We start from the raw sequence: 8,133 nt of genomic DNA on the forward strand, positions 1-8,133 counted from the left end.
CCCACTTGACAAAGAGCTCTTCCTCTTTGAAATGTTATAAAAGACGTTTGAAGGACCACTTGACTGCTGTTTTGTAACTGTTTTCCCAATGTATTGTACATGTATCCATGTTTTATTTTTTTTTTTTTGCTTTGATATTTTTATTAGGGGGTAAGGCACAGTTGAACAGGAATAAACAAAAAAAAGATATACAGTCTACCTCCTTTTTTTTTTTTTTGGAATTAAGAACAGAACAAAAAATCCACACAAAACAATGACAAATACACGAAAATTATTATATTCTTATATACAAGTAATATTTAAGTGTTTAAGCTAAACAGTATGAATTAAAAAAAAATAGATAAATAAAAAGGGGGAAAAAAAAAAAAAAAAAAAAAAAAAAAAAAAAAAACCCAAAAACAAAAGAAAAGTAAATAAAAAGATAAATAGAAAGGAAAGAGAGAAGAGAGGGGAGGGGGGGGATCCGTCAATCAGGAGGCAGGGACTGGAGAGAGTGGAAGAATGTGAGAAAGGGAAGCCACTTATTATAAAATTTGTTGCAACTACCCTTCAGTGAATATTTAATCTTTTCCAGCTTCAGAAAAAACATGGTGTCGTTGAGCCACTGGGTACTAGAAGGAGCCTTAGTCGACTTCCAGTGGAGAAGAAGGTGGCGTCTTGCCAGTAAGGAAGTAAAAGCCAAAATGTCTTTTTGGTTTGAAGTAAACCGGCCATGGTCCTCTGGGAGCCCGAATATGGCAACATGGGGGGAGACTTTTATATTCACCGAGAGTATTTTTGACATGGTGTCAAAATAATTCGACCAAAAGCGAGAAAGTAGTGGGCAAGAGTAAAACATATGGGTTAAATTGCAGGACGAGGCATGACATTTGTCGCATTCGTCAGTGACACTGGGATAGATCTGTGAGAGTCGAGCTTTAGAAAAGTGGACTCTAAACAGTACTTTAAACTGTATAAGTGTAAGACGAGCGCAGGATGAACTTGTGTAAATTTTTTTAAGAGCAGCGTCCCACCAGTCATCCTCCAAATTTAGATCCAGTTCATCTTCCCAGGCAGCCCTAACTTTAATAACTGGAGAGAGATCGAAAGACAGAAGGTCATCGTAAACCTTAGAGATCAGTGATTTTTGAAGTGGATCATGGTTTAAAAGCACCTCCCACTGTAGAGTCGGCGGAGAGGATGGAAAAACTGGAAACAAAGCTTTAGCGCAGTGTCTAATCTGAAAGTATCGAAAGAGATGAGAAGGCGGGAGATTAAATTCACCTGAGAGATCTGCAAAGCTGCGAAAGATACCATCCTTGTAAAGATCTCCAAAACTTTTCAGGCCCTTATTATGCCATATGAGAAAGGTTGAATCTGTAAGCGGAGGTCGAAATAAATGATTGTTCAGTAATGGAGCTAAAGTAGATGCTGACTTAAATTTGAAGTGTTTCCTAAATTGATACCAAATTTTAAGTGTGGAGTGAACCACTTGATTATTTGTAAAGACAGAGAGGTTGGATGGAATAGATGAGGTAAGTAGAGCAGGTAAAGAGGATGAAATGCATGACTGTGCCTCCAATTTACACCATGGCATATTCACCGATTTGAACCAAAATGAAATTTTTTGAATATGTGCTGCCCAATAATACAGTTGGAAATTGGGAAGTGCCAGTCCGCCATTGAATTTACATCTCTGAAGTGTGGATTTGCGGATTCTAGGAGCCTTCCCACACCATAAGAAGTCAGAAATAGTTTGATCAATTATTTTAAAAAAGTGTTTTGGTAAGAAAAGTGGAAGACAATGGAACAGAAATAGAAATTTGGGCAAAATATTCATTTTAACTGCGTTAATTCTTCCAATTAATGAAAGAGGTAAGCTTTTCCATCTATGGAGGTCAGATTTAATTGTAGACATTAAAGGTGAGAGATTAGCAGAAAAAAGAGAGCTTAACGTTCTGGTTACGTTGATCCCAAGATACCTAAAGCCGGAAGGACTAATCTTAAAAGGGATATCTGACTGTACGAGCTGTGTTGCTGAGTCATTAATGGGATAGCATTCACTTTTAGATACGTTCACTTTATAGCCTGAGAAAGACCCGAATCTCTGGAAAGCAGATAAAATTGAAGGAATGGAGAGGACAGGATCCGAGACATATAACAGTAAGTCATCAGCGTAAAGTGACAGCTTATATTCTGTTCCCAATCGGGAGATCCCAGTAAAAGTGGGGGAGGACCTCAGAAAGATTGACAGGGGCTCTATAGCTAGTGCGAATAATAGGGGAGAGAGGGGACACCCCTGTCTGGTGCCACGGGCTAGAGTAAAAAAATTGGACTGAATGCCATTAGTGGAAACGCTTGCTTGTGGAGACGTGTAAAGGAGACGAATCAAAGAAATGAACCCATTCCCCAGCCCAAACTTCTTCAGTACAGTAAATAAATAGTCCCATTCAATCCTATCAAATGCCTTTTCAGCATCGACTGAGATTACGACTTCAGGTGTTGTGGTGATAGTTTTAGAGTGAATAATATTTAAAAGTGTCCGCACATTAAAGAATAACTGTCGCCCCTTAACAAATCCTGTCTGTTCATTTGAGACAATAGTTGGCACAATGTTCTCCAAGCGATAAGCCAAGGCTTTAGCAAGGATCTTAGCATCTACATTTATTAACGAAAGAGGTCTGTATGAGCCGCAGAGAGTTGGATCCTTATCTTTTTTTAAGAGGAGACTTATGGAGGCTTGCCTTAAAGTGGGAGGGAGAGTGCCATGTTCCAGTGATTCCTTATAAACAGCATGCAATAAAGGGGACAATTTATCCTGAAATTTCTTAAAAAATTCCACTGGAAATCCATCAGGGCCAGGAGCTTTGTTATTTTGCATACTTCTCACAGCGAGATTAATTTCTTCTACCGTTAATGGCGAGTCAAGATTTTTAGCAGCATCGGAGCCTATAACAGGAAAGTTGAGGCTATCTAAGAATGAATTCAATTCAGTGGAGCCAGATGGAGATTCAGACGTATATAAAGAGGAATAAAATGAGTGAAAGACAGAATTAATGGCGGTGGGATCCTGATGCAATGAGCCTGATGAATCTTTTATCTGAAGGATCATACGTGAGGCTGCCTGGCGACGTAGCTGATGAGCCATGAGCCGACTTGCCTTGTCTCCATGTTCATAATATACGGAGCGTGATCGTAAGAGAAGTCGCTCTGCGTCATTAGTGGTAAGGAGATCAAATTCAGTCTGTAAATCGACACGTTGCTTAAGAAAACTGGGAGAGGGGCAAGTAGCAAGTTGTTGGTCCAATTTTGTGATCTTAATAGAGAGTTCTTGTAATTTGGCTTTCCGGGACTTATTCAAGTGAGCAGAGAAGGAGATAATTTGTCCCCGCAAATATGCTTTTAATGATTCCCACAGCAGTGAAGATGAAATTGGTTCCATATCATTTTGATTTATAGAGATGTAATCATCAATTTTAGTTGTAATAAAATTGGTGAACTTATCATCTGAGAGAAGTAATGTATTGAACCTCCAAGATGTTGAGTAGCGTGGCTGTGAAGAGAACTGAATATCCAAAGAAAGAGGAGCGTGGTCGGAGATCACAATAGGATGATAATCAACAGACAGTACTTTGGGAATTAGTTTAGCATCAATAAAATAATAATCAATCCGAGAGAAAGATTGATGCATCTGAGAAAAGAAGGAATATTTTTTGGTACAAGGGTTATAAAATCTCCAAGGATCGGTGCAACCGTTCTTGGACACAAAATCTGAAAGAGACCTCGACATTGAAGAAGGAGTCAGATTTCGTGGGCTGGAGCGGTCTAGTTTGGGGTCAATTACGCAGTTCATATCCCCGCCAATTATAAGAAGACTGTCGTTCAATGAGGGGAGACATTCAAAAAGCTTGTTCATAAAGTGTGGGTTGTCAAAATTGGGGGCATATATATTAACTAATAATATGGGAATATGAAATAGCGTACCCGCCACAATTAAGTATCTGCCGTTTTTGTCTGAAATCACCTTAGATGCTGAAAACTGCATTGACTTACCAATTAATATAGCAACCCCCCTGGCCTTAGAGTTGAAATCAGAGTGAAACACCTCAGAAACCCAGGGACATTTAAGTCTGACCTGGTCTTTGGTGCGCATGTGGGTTTCCTGAAGGAACACTAAGTCAGCTTTAAGACGTCTCAGGTGAGCAAATATTCTCGATCTCTTAATTGGACTCCCCATGCCTTTAATATTCCAGCTCAACAACCTCACAGAAGTACCAGTATTAGTGGCCATATGTTAAATTCCTAAAGATAGAGATGTACCGAATGCGGATCCCCAAGGAAGGAAAGGAAAGAAAGGGATGGAGGGAGGAAAGAAAGAAAGAAAGAAAGAAAGAGGAAAGAAGAAGAAAAAAAAAAAAAAAAAAAAAAAAAGGGGGAGAAAAAAAAAAAAAAAAAAATACAAAATAAAAAAATAAATAAAAAAAAGGGGGAAAATTGAAAACAACAACAAACTTAACCTACTGAACCCCCCACCCCCCACCCCCCAATTGCACTTACAACGACCCCATCTCCAAACGATGGAGAACCCAGTGCAAACTCCAGAAGGAGTCAGATCCCTGAAAAGAACACTTACGGCTTTAAGCATAAATAACAAGATAATAACTAACAAGCTTCGTGTTGAGCTCCTGCAAGCCCAGCAACATTAACAGAGAGGTACAACCAATCACGACCAAGTTAAACTGAAAACCACATACCGTGTATATATGGGAGAGAAAAAAAAAAAAAAAAAAAAAAACCGACACTGATGAACTGAAAAAAGTTCAACTAGACTTTGAGCGACGTGATGAAAGCGCTGGCCTCCTCTGCCGACCTGAACTCCCTTTCTGCGCCGTTGTGGGTGATGCGGAGGCGGGCGGGGTACAGCAGACCGTAGCGGATCCCCGGGATCTCGCGGAGCCGGCGGCGGACGTCATTAAAGGCGGCTCGGGCACGGGCCGTCTTCTGGGTGTGGTCGGGAAAGACAGAAAAAGTCAACTCTCCACACGTAATCCGTTGCTGAGCCCTGGCTCGGCGCAATATATCCACACAGTCTGTATGATAGTGCAGACGGGCGATGATGGGACGAGGGCGCTCTCCGGGCTTCGGCTTCGGCTGGAGGGTGCGGTGCGCCCGGTCCAGGAGAGGCTCCTTCTCCAGGCTGAAAGCCTCCTTGAGCAGAGAGGGAATATCCGTAACAGCAGAAGAGGTGGAAAAATCTTCAGGAATTCCCACGATCCGTATGTTATTGCGCCGGGATCTCGCCTCCAGATCCTCGCATTTACCATCCAGCCTCATCAGTTCAGCTGACAGATGCTCCACTTTAGCCTGTAAGGTTGTGATGTCATCGGTGCAGGATGAAAGAGATGTTTCCATTTCAACCACGGTGTTCTTCAGAGCGCGCACATCAGACTGGATGTTTGTAATGCTTTTTGATAATTCCGACTTCACCGCTTGCAGCTCAGTCTTGATGCTCGACAGGTTTTCATTTAAAGCAGTCTGAAGCTCCGATTTAAAAACAGCCGCCATCTCAACGCGGAGTGATGCGAGCAGCTCGGCCTTAAAGTCGTGTGAAGGAGCGGCCCCGGCGGCCTCGGCCAGGCTGGACGGGGGGTCACCACGAGGCGGGGATGCTGCGTGCGGAGAGGGCCGCGGGGGTGGTGCGGATGGATTGAGTTTTGGAGGCATTTTGGTCGGCAAAAATACGGGGCCAAAGTAGAATAATGAAGGTCGGGAAAAATAAACCGAAGGAAGATGAAAAAGCTGTACCAAAAATAGATATTTTTAAAGGTTGTTGCAGGAGCTCAAAAAAACACGTCCTAGTCCATTAGTCGCTACACCGGAAGTCCATGTTTTATTTTATTATTTTGTGTTTCACTCATAGTGACATGATAATTTCTACCATTAGTCTTATTTGCTCAGAGTCAATACAAGTTGTTAAAACAATATCTCACGCACACTCACACACACACTTATTTTTTGTCTGTATTCTTTATAATGTATATATTGCATTATTAGTTTGCCATCACTTTTGTGTAGTTATACTTTTTGTTTTTGTATGTTAATCTTGTGTTTTTTACAATATGTGAAATTTTAATAACTTCGGTGGAGGCTTCAAATAAGCCCATTGGGTTTTTTGCCTCTTCCTGCACCGTATAGTATTTATATCTGATATTTTCTTGTATACCTTTAAAACTGTGCAAAACAATAAACTAAACTAAACTAAATGGTTCACAATGGGAATATTTTGTTAAATCAGAATAAATTGGCTACCATTTTTCCTCATGCATGGGGGTCAAATGCAAGGGCATGAAAAGATTGTAGTGATATTCAGCCCAATTATTTTACTTTAGAGAAACACACAAAAGCCTTCATGAAATCCTACTTGAAGGAATTCTAATAACCCTTCTGCTTATCTCAAAGGACTGAGAGGAAGCCAAAAAAATCCACTCCTACAGACCTCACAGCTACGGATGGCTGGGGCATATTTCAGAAAGTGTTTTTTGTGCAAAGTGTGAGTATGTTAAACTGAGCCACTTGGACCACTGGAGGTCACCAGAAGTCTCAGACAGTGCCAGTCATACTGCAGAGCAGGACAAATATTGAATGTAGAATTACAGAAAATAAATACCTGGTTCAAGGGGAACACGCTATCTCTTAATATCAGAAAAACTAATTTCATTTTGTTCAGACCTAATAAATCTGTACCACTCATTGATCACGTAATTCTCAAAATTGAAAATGAGGAGTTAATGAGAGTAAGTTCTACAAAGTTCCTGGGGGTCCTCATAGATGAGTCCTCAAATTACTAACTCCACACGGAGCATCTCCTGACAAAAAGTCTAAATATGTTGGCCTGTTTTTTAAATTAAAATATCATCTGCCCCTGTCCACACTCATAATTACCGGTATGTACAACACTCTCACCACACATTAATTACTGTTAATAATGTTATATGGTACAACACTTACACCACTTATCTTAAGAAACTTGAAGGCCTTAAAAAGAAGATAATAAGAACTGTGTCATGGTTCGAGTTTAATGGCTCCACATCCCATGTATTCCGCTGCTTTGGTCTCCTTCGGCTAGAAGATTTAAATGTGGACCAAAATGCCTATATGAGGTTCCAAATTGTAAACTAAACAAATATTGACTGAGCTCGTTCCAATCATTGATCCACAGCATATCTATAAAACCAGAAAAAAACATCTCACCTATGGCAAAAAAGAAGACTTAAAAAATTGTTTGTAGGAGAGCTCGACGGGCCTTGAAATTCATCTCCACCTTTCAAAAACAGTTAAAGACCAAATAGCTTTGTTCATACCTGGGACCACTTGTAGCACCTGTAATTGACAGATCAGAGGTAATATAATCTGTGCTGTGAATGGACTGTAGGATACTGTCAATGTATGATGTGTTTTTGTTGTGTTGTTATTATAAATATACTATAACTGTATGTAATTGTATGTATCCAGGCTGCCTCTATAAGCTTTCAATAGCTTCTACGGAGACTATGTGAACATGATTTGCTATGTGTGTGAATAAAACTTAAAGCATAAACTAAACTTAAACAAACAGTATGAAGCAACTGTACGTTACAGTCACTACCCTCTTTCAATAGGCGCTGCATTTCCTGCTCTGCTGGGAGACTTTCTACCTTATGAATTTCTATGGGTTTTGCTTCCTGCTTTAGATTTCGGTCTTTATCTGCTATTTGACACTGCCAGCTGTCAGTTTGGCTGTATATGAGTCCTTCAGCCTCACCTTGATAATTACTTTGACATGACTGAGGTCCGCTGTTATCACATATCTCATTTCTTTTTTTCATTATTAGGAATCTTTACAATGTATTTCATATATATTCCCACTGTTCTGAAAGGACTGTCTTTGTATGGAGTGGAAATAATGGAGAGCTCCCAGTAATGGGTCCCATTAGTTTGTTATTAAGGTTGGAGTTATTTTTTCTAATCATCAAACTTCTTTTAATGGCTTTTGTTAATTCTCCTCTCCATTTGCATGTGAGTCATGCACACACTCCTCCACAGATTAAACGTACCATATTATTCTTCTCATTTTCCCATTCCCATTATTTTATTGGTTAGTTTGCTTTGTCCGTG

Source organism: Cololabis saira, chromosome 13 (assembly GCF_033807715.1).
Source record: "Cololabis saira isolate AMF1-May2022 chromosome 13, fColSai1.1, whole genome shotgun sequence".
Taxonomy (NCBI): domain Eukaryota; kingdom Metazoa; phylum Chordata; class Actinopteri; order Beloniformes; family Belonidae; genus Cololabis; species Cololabis saira.